This window comes from Protopterus annectens, chromosome 1.part0, assembly GCF_019279795.1.
Source record: "Protopterus annectens isolate FY-2018-M chromosome 1.part0, PAN1.0, whole genome shotgun sequence".
Lineage (NCBI taxonomy): Eukaryota > Metazoa > Chordata > Ceratodontiformes > Protopteridae > Protopterus > Protopterus annectens.
Genome location: NC_056725.1, coordinates 1,634,028,753 through 1,634,047,194, shown reverse-complemented (window position 1 = coordinate 1,634,047,194; position 18,442 = coordinate 1,634,028,753). Strand labels below are relative to the sequence as shown.

General features: G+C 41.0%; 1 protein-coding gene across 1 annotated transcript in view; it reads right to left on the bottom strand.

The window, feature by feature from the left end:
- The window catches only part of LOC122804258 (cytochrome P450 2D15-like), a 520,756-nt gene that overhangs the window by 385,801 nt on the left and 116,513 nt on the right, over window positions 1-18,442 (bottom strand). The window lies entirely within an intron of this gene.

Sequence of the window (18,442 nt, the reverse complement as noted above, 5' to 3'; positions counted from 1 at the left end):
AGTGAGGTACATGCCAAAATGGGGAATTGTACTCAATGATTGGCCTAATGAGAGAAGAGTAGAGGGATACTATGACCTCTTTCTTCCTGGATGTAAAACCCTTAGTAATGAGATGTGCCACATAGAAGGACTTTCTGACCACATTGGCAATGTGGTGGTCAAAAGAGAGGTTGCTGTCAACCTGTGTTCCCAGATCTCTTATAATGCCTTCTGTGTTCAGTGGGCTACCATCGATGTGGTAATTCATGGGAACTGAATTTTTCCCAAAGGGGATGACGACACATTTTTTGGCACTGAGGTTAAGGCCATGGTTCTTACACCAGTTATTGGTCTCAGTGAGGCCTTTCTGTAGGATGTCAACATCACTTGGGGAGTTAATAATGACTCCCAACTTGCAATCATCTGTAAACTTTGTCAGTCAGAGTCCCTTCGTGTTGGCCTGGACTTCTGAGAAGTAGATACTAAACAGGAGAGGAACAAGGACTGATCCCTGTGGGACTCCACTCATGACTGGTTGGCAGTCTGACTTGGAGTCAGCTACTTTCACAATGTGGGTTCTATCTGTGAGCCAGTTTGCAACCCAGCTAGTGATACATGGGTTGATACCTAGCTTAGTGAGTTTTTCTATGATTCCTGAGTGGGGAATGGCATCAAAGGCCTTGGCCAGATCAAGGTAGGCTGTATGAACCACCTTGCTTTCATCCACAACTCTGGTGACTGACTCAAAGAAGTCGAGCAGGCATGATCTACCCTTCACAAAACCAAACTGTGTGGGATCCAGAGTCTGGGAATTCCCTATATCCTTGTTTATTAGGTCCATGATGATGCGTTCCATAGCTTTGCATATCAGACTTGTCAGGATAATAGGGCGATAGTTCCCAGGGTCTGTAGATGCTCCTCCTTTGTGGAGAGGGATGACTGTAGCAGTGTGCCATTTGGTAGGGACAAAGCCTGAGGTGAAGCTGTGACTGAACAGGGCACAGAGGTGAGGTGCCACTTCACTCTGTAGTTCATGTAGAACACAGCCAGTGATATTGTCAGGTCCCATAGAAGTTGTATTCTTGGCCTTGGACAGTGCTGTTTTAACCTGTACAGCAGTAATACTGGGTGGCTGGCAATTTACTGGTATTATGATTGGTCCTTTGGGGGGAAGCGGTAAAGTTGGCACTGAATCTGTTGGCCAGTATACTGGCAATATCTGTTGGCTCAGTATAGGAGGTACCATTGTGCAGTAGCTCAGAGAAAATCTGGGTATTGCCGTGGAGATTTTTTATATAACTATAGAAGGCCTTGTGGTTGTCTTTACTATCTGTTGCAATTCTGTTTTCATAGTTAGCTTTAGAGGATTTGATGAGGGATCTCAACTTTTTGTTGAGGCTGATAAGGGAGGTTTTCCAGTCTTGGGACTTCACCTTATTCCGCATCAGTTTCCTACTTCTGTTGTAGAGTTTTTTTTGTGGCAGGGGACCACCAGATTGGCTTTCTTTTTTTGGAGGAGAGCATCTTGATTCTATTGGGTATGGCGAGATCCATGCATTTGTGTACGTGCTCGTACAGTGCACTGGTGTATGATTCGGCAGTCATGCAACTATTCTCCATTTGCATGGGTGCAGTGAAGTTAGCCACCTCTGTTTTTAGGAGCCCAAAGTTAGCTTTGGAGAAGTTCTTCATGGTGGTTACCTTTGCAAGGGTGGGTGAGAGGGATGTGGATTTTCAAGGTGATTAGTTTGTGGTTGGATCTAACCAGGGAGGAGTTTACTATTGGTGTAGAGAAACGGTCGCCCATGTTAGTAATTGTTAGTAATGACCAGGTCAAGGATGTTGCAACCTCTAGTGGGGGTAAGAACAAGTTGGTCCAGGGCATTGGAATTAATGAATTCCAGGAAACATTGGGAAAGTGTACTGGTACATAAGTAGTTTTCCCAGTTAATGGAAAGGTAGTTGAAGCTGTCCAGTATGAGAGTGTTAGGTTGGACCCTAATATTCTCCAGGGTGCTTAGGAATGTGGCATTTGAGTCTTGGGACATGGCTGAGGACCTATTACTGGCTATGACCTGAATCACTGTCTTACCCAATGTTAGCTGCACCTGAATTATCTGTGATGCATCATGTTCGGCTACCAGTCTGGAGGTGTGTGCAGCCTTTATGAATATGGAAACACCACTGCCTTTGGAGCTTTGGTTCAAGTTCTGGGGCCAAAAGGTGTGGAATGAGTTATAAACTGGTAGTGCAGGAGTGCTTTATGCTGTCTTGAACTAGGTCTCTGTTACAGCACAAATGTTAATGTTCTCCATTTTAAGGAGTGCTTCGAGTGAGTGCATTTTGAGATTTAGACTTCTAGTGGTGAGCAGCATAACCCTCAGATTGCATTTGTTTGTAACTGTTATGGTGGTAATTTGGAACACCATTTACAAAAGGCACTATAGGGATGGCAAGAGTCTTGGCCAGTATCCAGAAGCCCAGGGGTGAAAGATGCAGGCCATCTCTGGCAAAGCATTGAGGTCTGTCAATCATGTCAACTCAGGCAGACTGATACTGGATCCCCTTAGAATGACACCAGAAACTTAGCCAATTGTTAAAATCAATCAATTTCTGCTTGTATTGTGGTATCATTATGGGTGATGGTAGGATGCTGCTCAGTGTTAGGGTCATACCCGCCCAGGTTACATAATCCAAGAGCTCCTCCATGTCTCTTTTCATGTAGTCCAGGGAGGTATGTCTCAGGCCATTCTCACCCACATGTACAATGACAGAGTCATATTTGTACCTGTTGTTGAGGAACCTGAGTGCGTGCGTTATGTGGAGGATGCTGGCTCCTGACAGGGAGCTGACTGTTACTTTCTCCTTATTCAGTGTAGTGAGTGGGACATCAGTGTGCCTCACAATCGAGTCACCTATGACTAGTTTGCTGTTTTTTCCTAAGGGGCTTTGGTTGAGTGGCACAGTGTTTAGAAGAGTTATGTGTCTCATGATTAGTGTTGTGTTATGGTGGTTGAGTGTGTTTCTGCCTTGGAGGTCTCTGCTGTTTGGGTAGATTTTTAGTGATATCCTCTGTGAATGTGGGCGTGTGGTTTGTGTTTTTATGTGAAGGTAGTGCGGTATGTGTTCCATGTGGTGTGGAGAAAGTGTTGACCTTCTCTTCTTAACCAACTATTCCAGTCTTGGCTGGAGAGTGCGTGGCTTTCAATTTGGATATATAAGTGCATCTCTGGCAAGTCTGAGTATTGGGAGGTAGGAGGAGAGGGTTGTTGATATGCATGAGGCAGTTGCTACATTGCCTCAGGATGCCCAAGTTCACCAGGTTAATAGGAGAAAGCACAGGGATCTGAACTTTAGACATGCCTGGAGGGGTGGGCATTAATAATAAGCACTGGAGCTGTCTCCTTGTAGAACATATAGTGCTATTAGCACTTTTGTGTGCTACAATAATTGCTACAAGAAGACTGGTATGGTAAAGTGCTAGACTAATAAGCTAGTAAAAGTGCAGGAGAGGAGAGAACTAGCAGATCTAAGGGAACATTTGAAGAGCAGACTTTGAAACCTCTCAGAAGCTTACAAACAGTCCTGGATGCAGCATATCTGTATCTGGACTAGACTAGTTACAGGAAAGGTGGGAAACAAGTGCAAATGCTGGCTTTTAAACTAGAAAGTTGAAAGAGATTGAAAAACTTCCCAAACGGCCAATAAACTACAAATTCTGGGACAGAAACCACTCTTGTGGTAGATAAGCTAGAAGGATTCACTCTAACACAGAAAGGGTTGGGGGGGCTCAGAAGCTTGCATACAGTCTAGGATACAACAAGTCTGTATCTACACTAGACTAGTTACAGGAAAGGCAGATAAACCACAAACATGGGCTTTTAGATCGAAAAGTTGAAAGAAATGGAAGAAATTGGCCAAATTGCCAATAAACTACAATTTCTGATCCAGAAACCACTCCTCTTGTGGTAGATACGCTAACTGGTGCTTACCATTCCCACTGACAAGCTAGAAGGCTTCCCTCCAACACAGAAAGGCTTGGGGAGCTTAGAAGCTTACAAACAGTCCTGGATACAGCAAATCTGTATCTGGACTAGACTAGTTATAGGAAAGATTACAAACAGTCCTGGATACAGCAAATCTGTATCTGGACTAGACTAGTTATAGGAAAGGTGGGAAACAAGCGCAAATACGGGCTGTTGAACCAGAAAGTTGAAAGATATGGAAAAAATGCCCAAATGCCCAATAAGCTACAATTTCTGGGCCAGAAATCACTCCTCTTGTGGTAGATAGGCTACCTAGTGTTTACCACTCCCACCGGTAAGCTAGAAGGCTTCCCTCAACACAGAAAGGCTTGGGGGGCCTCAGAAGCTTACAAACAGTCCTGGATACAGCAAAATTTTATCTGGACTAGACTAGCTACAGGAAAGATGGTAAACAAGCACAAACACGGGCCTGTAGACCAGAAAGTTGAAAGAGAAGGACAAACTGCCCAAACAGCCAATAAACTACAAGCTCTGGGCCAGAAACTACTCTTGTGGTAGATAGGCTATGTGGTGCTTACCACTCCCACTGAAAAGCTAGAAGGCATCCCTCCAACACAGAAAGTCTTAGGGGGCTCAGAAGCTTACAAACAGTCCTGGATACAGCAAATCTGTATCTGGACTAGACTAGCTACAGGAAAGGTGGGAAACAAGCACAAACGCAGGCTTTTAGACCAGAAATTTGAAAGATGGAAAAACTGCCCAAACGGCTAACAAACTACAATTTCTGGGCCAGAAATCACTCTTGTGGTAGATAGGCTACCTGGGGCGTACCACTCCCACTGATAAGTTAGAAGGCTTCCCTCCAACACAGAAAGGCTTGCGGGGCTCAGAAGCTTACAAACAGTCCTCGATATAGCAAATATGTATCTGGATTAGAAAAGTTACAGGAAAGGCAGGAAACAAGCTTAGATTTTTTTTTTTACAGAAAAGCAGCTAAAATAGCACTAAAACAATTCAAGTCCTCATTTCCTGCCTTGTCTTTCAGCTGATATAATTTAGCTAGTGCTGTGTCTTTCAGCTGATATAATTTAGCTAGTGCTGTGTCTCCTTTTAATTAACAACCTGTATTCAAACTGGAACCTTAGTTTGAGAGACAGCCTTACAGAACTATATTCAAGTTTATAGAGCTAAGTATATTTTCTGTGTTATTCTGTATTATAGAGCTAAATTGTCTGCTTGATATCTGTGTCTTACTGCTCTGCAAATCTATAGAAAACAGTATATATATTTTTTTATAATTTGCACATTCCTTACATCTGTGTTGAAACTGTTCTCCCACCCCCCCTCCCTATTCTTGGTTGTAGTTTAAATTTGGTGGCTTTTGCAGTGCCCGCACCACTGTAGATTTGATCTAAGACACTCCCCTAGGACATCTCTTTACCGCATTCTACCTAATAAACCCTTTCTGCACTTGCTTTTAGTCCTTTTTAATTTAATTACATTTTTTCAAGCTGTGTGTGGATGAATATTGCTACATATTCAAGTGTGCCAGCTTGCACTACATGAGAATTGTATTTACTACCTTACTACTGCTTTTGCTACTTTTCTAAAAAAAAAAAAAAAAAAAAAAAATTTCTTCTGCTTTTACTGTACTTGTGTTTCTTCCTACTTATATTTTGCTTTTGCGTCATCTTAAACGTTCTCAATTGTATTTATTACTGCTTGGTGTAACTCATTTTAAGCCTTTTAGTTTAAACACTTGGGCTTCAGACCAGTTTTACATTGAGAGGGTTTGTGGTCTGCACTGTAGTGGCAGAACAGGTAGCTTACATCCTTCTAAGTTGGGAGCTGCTGATTGAGGGCTCAGTGTCTTATTCTAAAAGTATATTAATTCTGGTTTAAGCACTTGGGCTTTCAGGCCAGTTATTTTACATTAAGAGGGTTCGTGGTCTGCACTCTTGTGGGAGGAGAGGCTGGACTCTGCCCTTCTGAGCTGGGAATTTCTGGTTAAAGGCTTATAGTGCATGTATATCTGAACTGCTTCTTACTGAAATTGGTATACCTTGTTTGCTGTAGCATAGACTAGATCCAGGCCTGCTGAATCTAGCTTTGTTTGTATAACTTGAGCACTAATCCAGGCATTATTTAAAGTATTCAGTTGTACTTATTACTGCTTGGTAGTAACGTGGTTAAAGTGTAGCTATCATTCTAAGTCTTTTGGATTAAGCACTTGGGCTTCAGACCAGTTGTTCTACATTAGGAAGGTTTGTGGCATGCACTGTGGTGGCAGGACAGGTAGCTTTCATCCTTCTAAGTTGGGAACTGCTGATTGAGAGCTCAGTGTCTGTTATTCTTAAAGTGTATTAACTCTGGTTTAAGCACTTGGGCTTCAGGCCAGTTATTTTACATTAAGAAGGTTCGTGGTCTGCACTCTTGTGGGAGGAGAGGCTGGACTCTGCCCTTCTGAGCTGGGAATTTCTGGTTAAAGGTTTATAGTGCCTGAATATTTGAACTGTATCTTACTGAAATTGGTACACCTTGTTTGCTGTAGCATAGACTAGATCCAGGCCTGCTGAATCTAGCTTTGTTTGTATGCTTGTTATTTCCTGGAACGCTAATTCCACCTAAAACGCGCTTCTCAGCTTCTGTGGATCCCTAGTGATATCTGCATTGCTTACTGTACTTATTTCCTTGCTTTGCTTGAAAGAAAGTTACTGTTTGTCGTTTTGCATTTAAGTTACCTGTAACACATTGCACTTGTTACCTGGCACTTGCTCACTAAAGCAATTATAAGTCAGCACTAAAAATTAAAAGCACTACACCCTCGCTCCCCATTGGCCCTTGTTTTCAATTATAAAGGAATTCCCAATATTATTCTAGCATGTCCAAAGGTCAGTTGTCAATCTCCTCTCTGGTCCAGCTGGTGAATATGGGAATCTTGAGGCAATGTTACAACTGCCTCATGTACACAGACAACCCTCTCCTCCTCCCAACAAATTCCAACACATGTGAGAGATGCAACCATATAGCCAAACTAGAGGCTAAGCTCTCTCAACTCAGTACTGGCAAAACCAGTCAGGAGGAGAAGGAAACCACACTCACTACAATTCCAGTCTCACATAGACCTACCACGACAGCAAACCAAACACATAATCACACAAAACCATACTCGGAGGCTCTAAATAAAGATCTGCCTAAGCAGCAGAGACCTCCAAAGCAGACACCCAAGCAACCGCTACCCCAAAAAAAAAACACGTGCAACACATATCTCACAAAGCCAGTGTGCCGAACAGTCACAGCCCTTAAGGCTAAACAACACACCTGATACACTTGTAATAGGTGACTCTATCGTCAGGCACACTGACGTCCCGCTCACCAGGCTGAACAAGGAGAAGGTCACAGTGAGCAGCCTGTCTGGCGCTAGGATCCGCCACATAACACAAGCACTCAGGTCACTCCAAGGCAAGTACAAATATGACTCAGTTATTGTCCATGCTGGTGTGAATGACCTGAGACATACCTCCCTGGACTACATGAAAAGAGACATAGAGGAGCTCTCTGAGCATGTAGCCCAGGCTGGTATGACCCTGACCTTGAGTAGCATCTTACCCTCACCAAGAATGATGCCACAGTATGAAGACAAGATGATCAATTTCAGCAATTGGCTTAAGTATTGGTGTCATTCAAAGGGGATCCAATGCCTATCAGCTTGGGATGATATGCACGACAAGCCACGATGCTTTGCTAGGGACGGCTTGCACCTGTCACCCTTGGGCTTTCGGATATTGGCTAAGGCTCTTGCTACCCCCATAGTGCCTTTTTTAGGCAAGGCTCAAAAGACAAACCCACCTCCATAGGTATCACAAGGGATAAGAAACTAAGAGTAATGCTACTCAACGCTAGAAGTCTAAACCTCAAGATGCACGCACTCAAAACTCTCCTTAGCATGGAGAACATCGATATCTGTGCAGTAACAGAAACCTGGTTCAGGGGGTCCCGAGAGCACACAGCACTACCAGGTTATACCTCATACCATGCTTTTCGGCCCCAAAACTTGGACCGAACCACAAAAGGAGGGGGAGTATCGATATTCATCAAAGATACCCACACCTCCAGGTTGGTGGCAAAGCACGAAGCATCAGAGACTATCCATGTGCAACTAACAGTGGGTAAAACTGCCTTCCAGTTTATAGCCTGCTACAGACCACCCTCCCAAACCCAGGAACCCCATTCGGCCTTCCTGAGAACACTGGAAAATATGAAGGTCTCTCCGAACACCATTATATTGGGCGACTTCAACTACCCAAACATAGATTGGGAGCATTACTCTAGCTCCAACACCCTTGCCCAAAGGTTCCTAGAATTCATAAACTCAAATGCTATGGAACAACTTGTTACCACTCCCACAAGAGGGGAAAACATACTGGACCTGATCATCACCAACATGGGGACTCTATGCTCCAGACCAGAAGTGTATCCCTCACTGGTAAGATCAGACCATAAACTGATCTCACTGGATATTCACATCCTGACCCCACCCCCTGCCCAGAAAACCACAGTGAATAACTTCTCTAAAGCAAATTTCACACTCCTCAAAACTGAGGTGGAATCCTTCAAAGCCCCCGGGCCTGTGGAAAATACGGCCCAGACCGCAGAATCCTTTATAAATGCATTCTATGAACACCTTCAGGACTGCATGGATCATGCAATCCCAAATAAAACCAAGACCCAATCCTCCAAAGGCAGACGACCTGTCTGGTGGACCCCAGCCATAAACAAACTATACAAAAGAAGGATGAAGCTACTACATGATAGAGCAAAATCCCAAAAAGGGAAGGCATCTCTGATCAGTATTAGCAAAAAACTAAGGGCACTCATAAAATCGTCAAAGGCCAGCTTCGAGAGAAAAATTGCACAGCACACTAAGGATAATCACAAGGCTTTCTTTAGTTATGTTAGGAACCTGGGTGGGAATTCCCAGATATGCTCAGAATTAGTCCAAAATGACAAAAAATACACTGATCCCACAGACATTGCCAACATCCTAGCTGACAGGTTCAGCGCAAACTTCTCCCCCACCAAAAGGGCAAATATCTATCCCAGCAGAGTGCTGCCCCTGACATGTCAGATGCTCAGGTGGCAGCCGCCCTGTCCAAAGCAAAAAACACAGCATCAATGGGACCAGACGGTGTCCCAGGCTGCGCCTACATGAACTCCAAGAAGAGCTAAACCCAAACATAAAACTACTGTTCAATCTCAGCCTTACTACAGGATATGTACCCAAAGAGTGGCGTACAGCAACAGTGGTCCCTCTCCACAAAGGTGGTGCCTCAATGGACCCTGGAAACTATCGCCCCATAAGCCTGACTAGCTTGGTCTGCAAAGCTATGGAAAGGATCATCATGGACCTCATAAATAAAGATATTGGGGACCTAAAGACACTGGATCCTACCCAGTTTGGCTTTGTTAAGGGCAGATCCTGCCTCTTAAACCTGGTTGACTTCTTTGAAACAGTCACCAAGGCCATTGACGAAGGGAAGGTGGTCCACACAGCCTATCTGGACCTCGCAAAGCCTTCGATACAATACCCCACTCGGCATTATAGATAAGCTCACCAGCTTAAATATAAACCCCTATGTCACTAGATGGGTTGCAAACTGGCTCAAGGACAGAACCCACATGGTTAGAATTGCTGGAGCCATGTCAGACTCCAAACCAGTTACAAGTGGCATCCCACAAGGCTCAGTCTTGGGACCTCTCTTGTTTGGTATATATTTCTCGGAGGTACAGGCCAACACGGAAGGACTGTGGCTGACCAAGTTCGCAGATGACTGCAAACTGGGATCCATAATCGACTCTCCAGCCGACACAAGCATCCTCCAAAAGGGCCTCAGAGAAACAGACAACTGGTGCCAGAGCCATGGCCTCAAGCTAAACGCAAAAGTGTATAGTCATCCCTTTGGCAAAAACAAAGTGCCCACAAATTACCACATAGGTGGTAATCCATTAAGTACAGAAGAAGTAATTAGGGACCTGGGGACCCAAGTTGATAGCAATCTCTCATTTGACAACCACGTGGCCAAAGTGGTTAGAAAAACATTTTATATAGCCCACCTAATCATGAAGGGATTCACATCTAGATTAGGGAGGTCATCGTGCCTCTTTACTCATCCCTCATCAGGCCCATAATTGAGTACAATGCCCCTTTTGGGATGTACCTTATCAAACACCTGCAGCAACTGGAAAGACCCCAAAAGTACCTCACCAAGAGGATCAAAGGGCTCAAACAGATGCCATATGCTGCCCGGTTAAAGAAACTCCAGCTCTACTCAGTGGCATACCGCCTGCTCAGAGGTGACCTGTGCCTGACATATAAGGCCATGTCCAACCCGGAATTAAGGGACATGCTGCACCTCAAAAAATCCAAATCCCATCGAGCTACACACTCGAGAGACTTGAACCTCAGCACTGAAATAAATAGGACATGCTGGAGGGACAGATTCATAACCCAGAGGCTCTTCACTCTGGAATAAAATCCCAGTCCAGGTTAGGCAGAGTCCCTCATTGACTCTTTTCAAGAGGAATCTTGATGAGTGGATGGGAGATCGTAGGTTTACCCCGGGTATCACTTCTGTGTCACTGTTAGACAGAGGCACAGTATACTAACCTCGAAAAAGGGCATAGCAAAATTAATTTAAAATGGGTGGCGAAAGCCAAACATACTCTGGCTAGGCTTATAAATGCCCTAGGGCAGATAGCCTAGTATGAACCTATGAACCTATGAACCTAAGTGCAGTGCAAGGCAGCACACTTGAGTGTGTAGCAATATTAAAGCATGTACAGTTTAAATAAATGCAATTTATTCAAACTGTATTCTGAACTGAATTCAGTTATTGTTTTATTCAACTCTGAACAGTTAAAAAGTGCCAAAAAATATTCTTAGCAGCTGAGAAGCACACTCGGTCAGAACACAAGAAGATTCTAGCAACATTTTTTTTTATAGTAAAGTGGAAAGGGAGGAAGGGGAAATAGAAGATAATTCAAGGTTAAGGACCTAAGTGGGTTGGCCTCCTCATATGTTCTCTCTGCATTAGGTAGCATTAGGTAGAATGAGCTAATGACACTAGATTGGGATAGAGCTGAACAGATGGGACTGGTAGGAGTGTCTGAAATCAAAATATGATCTCACTGCACTCGGTTAAGTGAGCAAATGAGGTGGACCCAAGAGAGTGTTTAAGCACAAATTTACAGGAGGGGCAGGCAATTCCAAAGCCACCAAGAACAGGCAGGGTGGGTGGGAAACTAACTGCAGAGAGACAGAGAGACCACAATATTCAGTGAAACAAATAAATAAACATAAACATAAAATGCAGTACTATCTTTAACACAATATTCAATGAAACAAATAAATAAACAGAAAAGTAAAATGCAGTACTTTCTTTAACACTGCAAGTTTGCACTTAACTCAGCTTGTAATACAGTTGATGTAGGTATATAGCAGCCAGCCAAACAGCTCAGATATTCAGCAGAAATAAATTCACAGATAAGTGACTAACACGTATAAGCACAGGGAAACCCTCTAGGCTAAGACTTCAACACTGAATATCAATGAAGTGAAAACAATACCCCCATTAACTGCAGAGAGACAGAGAGACCACACTGCAAAAAAGCATTTGCAAAGACAAAAATAATGAAAGGCCAAGGGTCCTTCAGAAAATGCTTGAAACCACAATGATTATAAGACCAATATTTAAAATATGTCTCAATTTTTGGGCCTTTGTCCACCTTTACTTTAGGCTCTGTCCAGATTTCTTGTTCTAAGAGGTTGAGAGGTATGCTACAAAGGCAGTGGTTAGTTGTCCATTAGAATGTTGCAGTAGATGCACCTGACGTAAAGGTAATGCTGACTGTCTTTGGAAATCTACATGTCAAGTGACAAATTCACTCAATAACTACAAGGTGTTTAAAAAAAACTCCACACCCTGACATGTAAGGATGCAATTCTGACCTCTGTGCTTCCAGTGCAGCACACTTATGAATTTCACCTCTGACCTTTGACCAGTTACAAGCATGTTTCTATGGAATGTTTGGATTGAAAAAAATGTTCTGATGTGCTTCTTCCATTAGCAATATATCAACTTTTCACTAAGCAATCAATGCACTCAGCCCAAATTCTCCTTTGCAGCTGTAATAAAACGAAGTATGAGAGTAGCTAAAGCCAATGACACCAGCCTTTGAAACACTATGCTTCTGTCAGACTTGGAAAATACATTATGAAAACTTCACAGTACACTATAATGTTGAAATATGAAGTACGCCAAAGACATAAATTCATTCCATCTCAATTCCAGTGCACCACACAGTTGAATTTGATCCAAAAGTATCAGCCATTTGAAAACATGCCCTTGTACAGACATCAAATGGAAACAGGAGAAACAAAATATAACAGCATGTACATCTGACTTGACACCTCAGTAAAAAAGCAAAAGGCTGTTAGTGTAGGCAAACTATTGTGTAGAAGTACATCCTATCCCCCCATATGCATCAACAAAATGACATTTTTTGAGAACGAGGGAGTTCTACACATATAATGGTCCTTTAAACTTCATGGGGTTCCAGTAAATTATGTCTAACTTACAGATTAGCAAGGCGGATTTTAGTCACTCAATAATGCAATGCTGTTCTACTTATGCAAAGAAAACACATGGAGTTGTTATTCTACTGCAAGTTTTTTTTTATTCTAAGATGCATTTCATTAATACTGTTGAATTTTGTTACACTGGGTAAACACAATGGGCTTATTTTTGGCCTTCATCCCTCCCATTTATTTGTAGTCAAGACTTTACACATATTGCACTTGTTTACATATGTTGCACTTCTTGTATAAGAGCAGTAATTAAAATCTTTTCCTTTTTTTTTGAGCCTCTGTTCCCTCTTTATTTTAGGGTTTATCCAGATTTCTTCAGATGAAAGGTCCAGAGGTATGCAAATCTCTTTATTGTTACTCTCACTCATTCTCTCACATACACACCTTTGTTTCAGAATATGTATGATAACACAAATCCTAATAATCAAATAAAATATGTTCCTATTTTAAGCCTTTGTCCCCCGTTTATTTTAGGTTTATCCTGGTATCTTGAGCTGAGAGTCAGACACGCATACCTTTCAACTGTCCAGATTTTTGCAGAATGTCCAGATTTTTTGTTTGTATGTCTAGTCCCATACTCATAAAATGTGTAGTTATCTGGCAAATGACTGGGTATTGAAGGCATTTGAGTTTCAGACTTCATGTCATTCAGATAATACATGCTAACGGAACCCCTGTTTTTCTAGCCACACCTCTCAACATTCTAGATTTCCCCAGAATGTCCAGATTTTTGCCTCATATTTTTGGTCTGTTCCACTTAAAATTTATGTTTTGTTTGGCAAACTACAGAGGATTGAAGTCACTAAATAAAGATATACATTTGAATTTCAGACTTCATATCCTTGATAAAAATGCAAGCTACTAGAAAACCTTTTATTTTAGCAACATTCTATGTTTATAAGAGCAATATTTAAAACCTGTCCCGATTTTTGGGTCTTTGTACCCCATTATTTAATGTTTTGTCTGGATTTCTTGTGTTATGAACTTGAGAAGTATGGTTCTAGCAACTTTCTAAGTTTATAACAGCAATATTTCCCAATTTTTGTCCTTTGTCCCCTGTTATTTGTGGCTCTGTCCGGATTTCTTGTTCTGAGAGGTTGATTGGTATAGCGGAGAGGTACACAAACCTCTTAACTGCTGCTGCCAGGGACCACATCACTCTCACTCTTGACTCTCTGTCACCCTCTCTCTCAAACACACACACACACACACACACACACACACACACACACACACACACACACACACACACACATACAAACACTCACAGTCTCTTCTGCTTTCATGCATGCATTCACTCAGATGCAGACAGAAACATACACACACACACAATTTTTTGTTTCATTTATTTTTAGTTTACATTCACTAAACAGCAAAAGCGCTGCTTAGCGAGTATAAAATAGCGTCTTGATTGTCCAATATCACTGTTCACTCTCTCATACACACATACACAGTTTCTTCTCCATTCACACGCACATACATTCTGCATTCATGCACGCACTGTTCACTCTCTCTCATACATACACAGTCTCTTCTGCATTCACACTCACATACATACTGCTTTCATGCACTCATTCACTCACACACATGCAGACAGAAGCATAAACACATTCACACACACACACACACACACACACACACACACACACACACACACACACACACACACACACACGCACACACACTCACACACATACGCACACACACTTTTTTCTGGAAAATCAGGAGCTCAACATGAAAAGTTTTTATACCTTTCTGTGCAGCCAGGTTTCCAAAGGATTCACGGCCTGTACCGAACCGCAGCCCTATGGTTGGGAACCAATGGTCTATATCATAGATTTCTCCATTCTTGACTCTTGAAAAAGGTTAAAGATCAACAGTAGAACAAAACCTGAAAGTATTTACTAATACATTTTCAGAAAATCTATAGACATAGATTTTTTTTGCAGTAAACGAAATGCAATGAACTTGTGTTGGTTTACAAATACTCTAGCTGGAGTTTCACCAGAAGAAAGTGCTCTGATACTGTTTTTAGTTCTGAAAGAAACACTTTGTCATAATAAAGAGTTCCACAACAACTTATCCACTATTTTATAGCAGCTGTTAACCTGGCAAGCATAGATGATGCCTATGTCACATGGTAGGCGGAGCCTCAGGAGAGGGAACTACTGATTTGACTGTGTCAAAAGTATGTCACGAAGGTGGAGACAAATTCTTCTAGAAAGCATGTGATACAAAAGAATGGAGGATGGGCTTTCCTGCCCTATGCTACTGAAGCAGAGAAATATAGAATCTAAAATCCTTTTAGTGCATTCTTGTAACCGCACGTACCTGGGTTGAATTTACTGGGATAAAAGAAAAATTGCGGTTGAGTTTAAATGTGGTCAGGTCTGGAGTTTTTCTTGAACACCTATGTGATATGAAATGCCACACCTCTGGCAGCCTAAACACATCTTGCATTCCAGAGCATGCTCTGAAAAATAAACCTAAAAAGCATAAGATAAGCAAATGTAAATATTTTGTGAATAAAATATATTATAACTGTACTAATAGGAATGCTATCAGTAATAAGTATTATTTACACTGATAATAGCACATTTGTAGTCTTTCTGTAAATAATATAATATATTATAATCCACACCAACCCAAAATAATATGTTTTGCTAAATTTTCACAAATTATCATATCTTAGAAACTGTACAACTTAGGCATATATTGCTAAAACATTTTTGTTAACCAGACATAAGCTTTTGCATGGCAACAAGAAATTCCTCTAGGAGTGCATTTTATTGATATATTTACAGAAATATGAAAACATGTTTAGTTGTATAAATAGCAATATAAATAACACTGAGTCTGTAATGAGATGTGCAATTTACAGTATACATTTCAAAGACATTTTTCTTCAACGTCCTCTACGGTTTCACTTGATGTCATGCAACAGTTTGTAAGTCATTTGTTTTTGAAGTATTAAATGCATATGGAAATATTGTTTATTTTCATAATTACGAACAAACAACTAGAAATATCTCAGGCAGAGATGGACATTGACAATGAAATTTCCTGTCTTTCATCACACGACCACAGCGTATCACATCAAACCCTATTTTAACACGTAGGGCTCTTAATTAGGAAAATATGAACATAAATATGAAAATATGAATAATATGAGACAAACAGTGATTTATTTCTCTACTGCAGGGCATCTTAGTGTCATTTTATTAACAAATCCTTGTAATTTCTAATACTGCCTAGTATTAGCTGGCAAATCACTTAGTTAAAGAAACCAGATCCAAAAAGGGTTTGAATGCCATAAGAAGCTGTGGGTGTGAACTGGTAATATACAAAAAAGGCACTATAGACTTAAATGAGTTAAGAATGTACAACTGGTCACATACCTAGTACATCAGCAATTGACTAGTGATTAATTTACATGTCTGAGCATTATCTTTACTTAAAAGGTGTTATGGCTGTTGGAGACAAGACGGTTACATACTGAGCAGCAGGCTGATAAGAGCTCTTTCAGTGTGAAAAATTAAGTGGTATAAAAAGCCAGTAAAAGTCAGCAATTTGGGTAACATTCAGCTACTTGTTAGTTACTACTTTGCCTTGATATCATTAAAAAAGATGTTTTAAAAAATATGAGAAATCTATGAGAAAAGAGAACAAAAGTTTTGGGAAGAGTCTTGCAGCTGCTCGGCAAAAATCAGTTCAGATTTGTTACAGAAGATAGTTTACAGTAATACAGAGTAAAAATGAATCAAATGTACTCAGAGGTGTTCAAAATAAGTGAGCCACTGGAGGGTATATAAAGTCAAATGACAAAAGCTGGATTGAAAAGAAGAAGCTTTAAGTAGCTATTAGGGGGAGCTGATAAAATTACAGAAATCAGAAGATGAAATAAAGAGAAAAACTGGCTGAATATGAGACTTTTTTGAAGAGTCACTTAAAGAATAGAGTTAGAGCTCACATAGAAAACTAGAAATTTTCTGTTGTACCAGAGAAACTTGAAGGAACAGATTGCATCATGCCTCTCAACTGTATCAAATTCCTTGGTATTTACCAGTTTTGAGGGTAAAATAATGGATTGCCATGATTTCCCAAGTGGCCCCTTCAATTCCTGATTTTTTTTTAATTTTTATTTAAAAGTTAAAGTTGTGGCTGAAGTCAGCACTGACATGCAAAGAATTATGGGCTTATCTGATGCAAAAATACTGGAAATAAATGGTCCAGACAGACCAGTTATCCATTCCCATTAGGTTAGACTACTATCATTCATGCTTTCAATTTTTTTCACAGACCGAATGAATGGACAGATGCATAAGCCACCAATACTCACAAGCAAATACAATTCCAGCCTTACATGCCACTACTACCATTTGAAATATCCTAATATTTTAGGTCAGAATTTTTAAAGTACATGGTTAATTCAAGAAGCATTGTTGACTCTGGTTAACCTTGGGCATGCCGTCTGTCAACCCTTTTGTATAAAACAATGCAATATAATGCCCTTTTGCAATAATAAGCTGGCAGGCATGTCTGTGTACTTAATAAAAGATTTTCGACTGGAAACGGACTGCCTGCCTTGCTTGGATGGTTATTCTGTACAATTATATATTTATTTATTTATTTTTTTGATAAGACGAGTTTAAGTTTACTACTTCTACTACTATTGTCTGATCTGATTAATATATAGTGATTAAGTAGAGATATATGGACTGAAAATCTTCCACACAGAGAAGTTTCTTACACTGTTTTAATTAAATAACCCAAATACAACAAAGTGATTTTATGTAGCACACCCTGCTGGGATAATTTTTTTCCCCTAACACCTTGTAGAGCGTCTTCTGTGTGGAGACATGCATGAATGGGGGTACCTTCGTTGAAGGTTGTGCATCAGAGCCGGCAACTTGGTACGTAAAAATCTATTGCCAATCATTAGCGGACAGGAGTTCCGCTGTGGCGACCCCTAACCAGGAAAAGCCGAAAGACACAACAACAACCTTGTAGCTTGCAAAGCCCAGGTAATTAAACACCAGCATATCACTACTACACTGTCTCTGCTTTAATCTTTACCAGAATCACCTGAAGTTTTCTTGGGTATGTACTTTCAGAACCTTGTTTCAAAAGTAAAGACTCTAAAAGATTGCTATATTTTTTGGTATGCAAGTATTTCATACGATATGCATGTACTTGAGCTAGAAACTGCGTATAATTCTTATAAATCAACTTGTCTACCTATGGGACAAGTTTGTTAATAGCTGCTTTATGTTATTCAGACATAGGTAACGTATATCAGCTCCACCCTCAAAATGAACCAAGCCTTATACTCAGCCCTGAGACTTTATGCTGTACTTGTTACTGCAACAGAAAAGTCTGTTTGCCTGTCTTACTATTTCATCCTCCAGCTGTAGACTGCATTGTTTATAGGTGATGGCTGTCACAAGCTGATGTACAGAGCAGTATGTACTCTATGCTGTGTTTACAATTACTGTGTTTGAAAGCGCTGGGCCCTCTACATGTGAGAGGACAATAGGTACTTGGACACCTCCCTATGCTGCCATAAAGCAAGAACTTCTGTAGGACTAGAAGCAACCTGGCCCAATATGTGGAACACAGATTGCCACGCAGTAGCTGATTAGGAAAGGTACACTGTCTAGGATTGGCTTATTCCAAACTGCCTGTGCACCCAAATAAAAAAATCGATGTTTGGAATAAGAAGATATTTGTCTAAATGTCCTGTTGTAAATAATAGTGCCTCAAAGAACCTCATTGAGATAGATAAATAATTAGGGGTTACGATGAGGCAGATGACTATTTTTGTAACGGT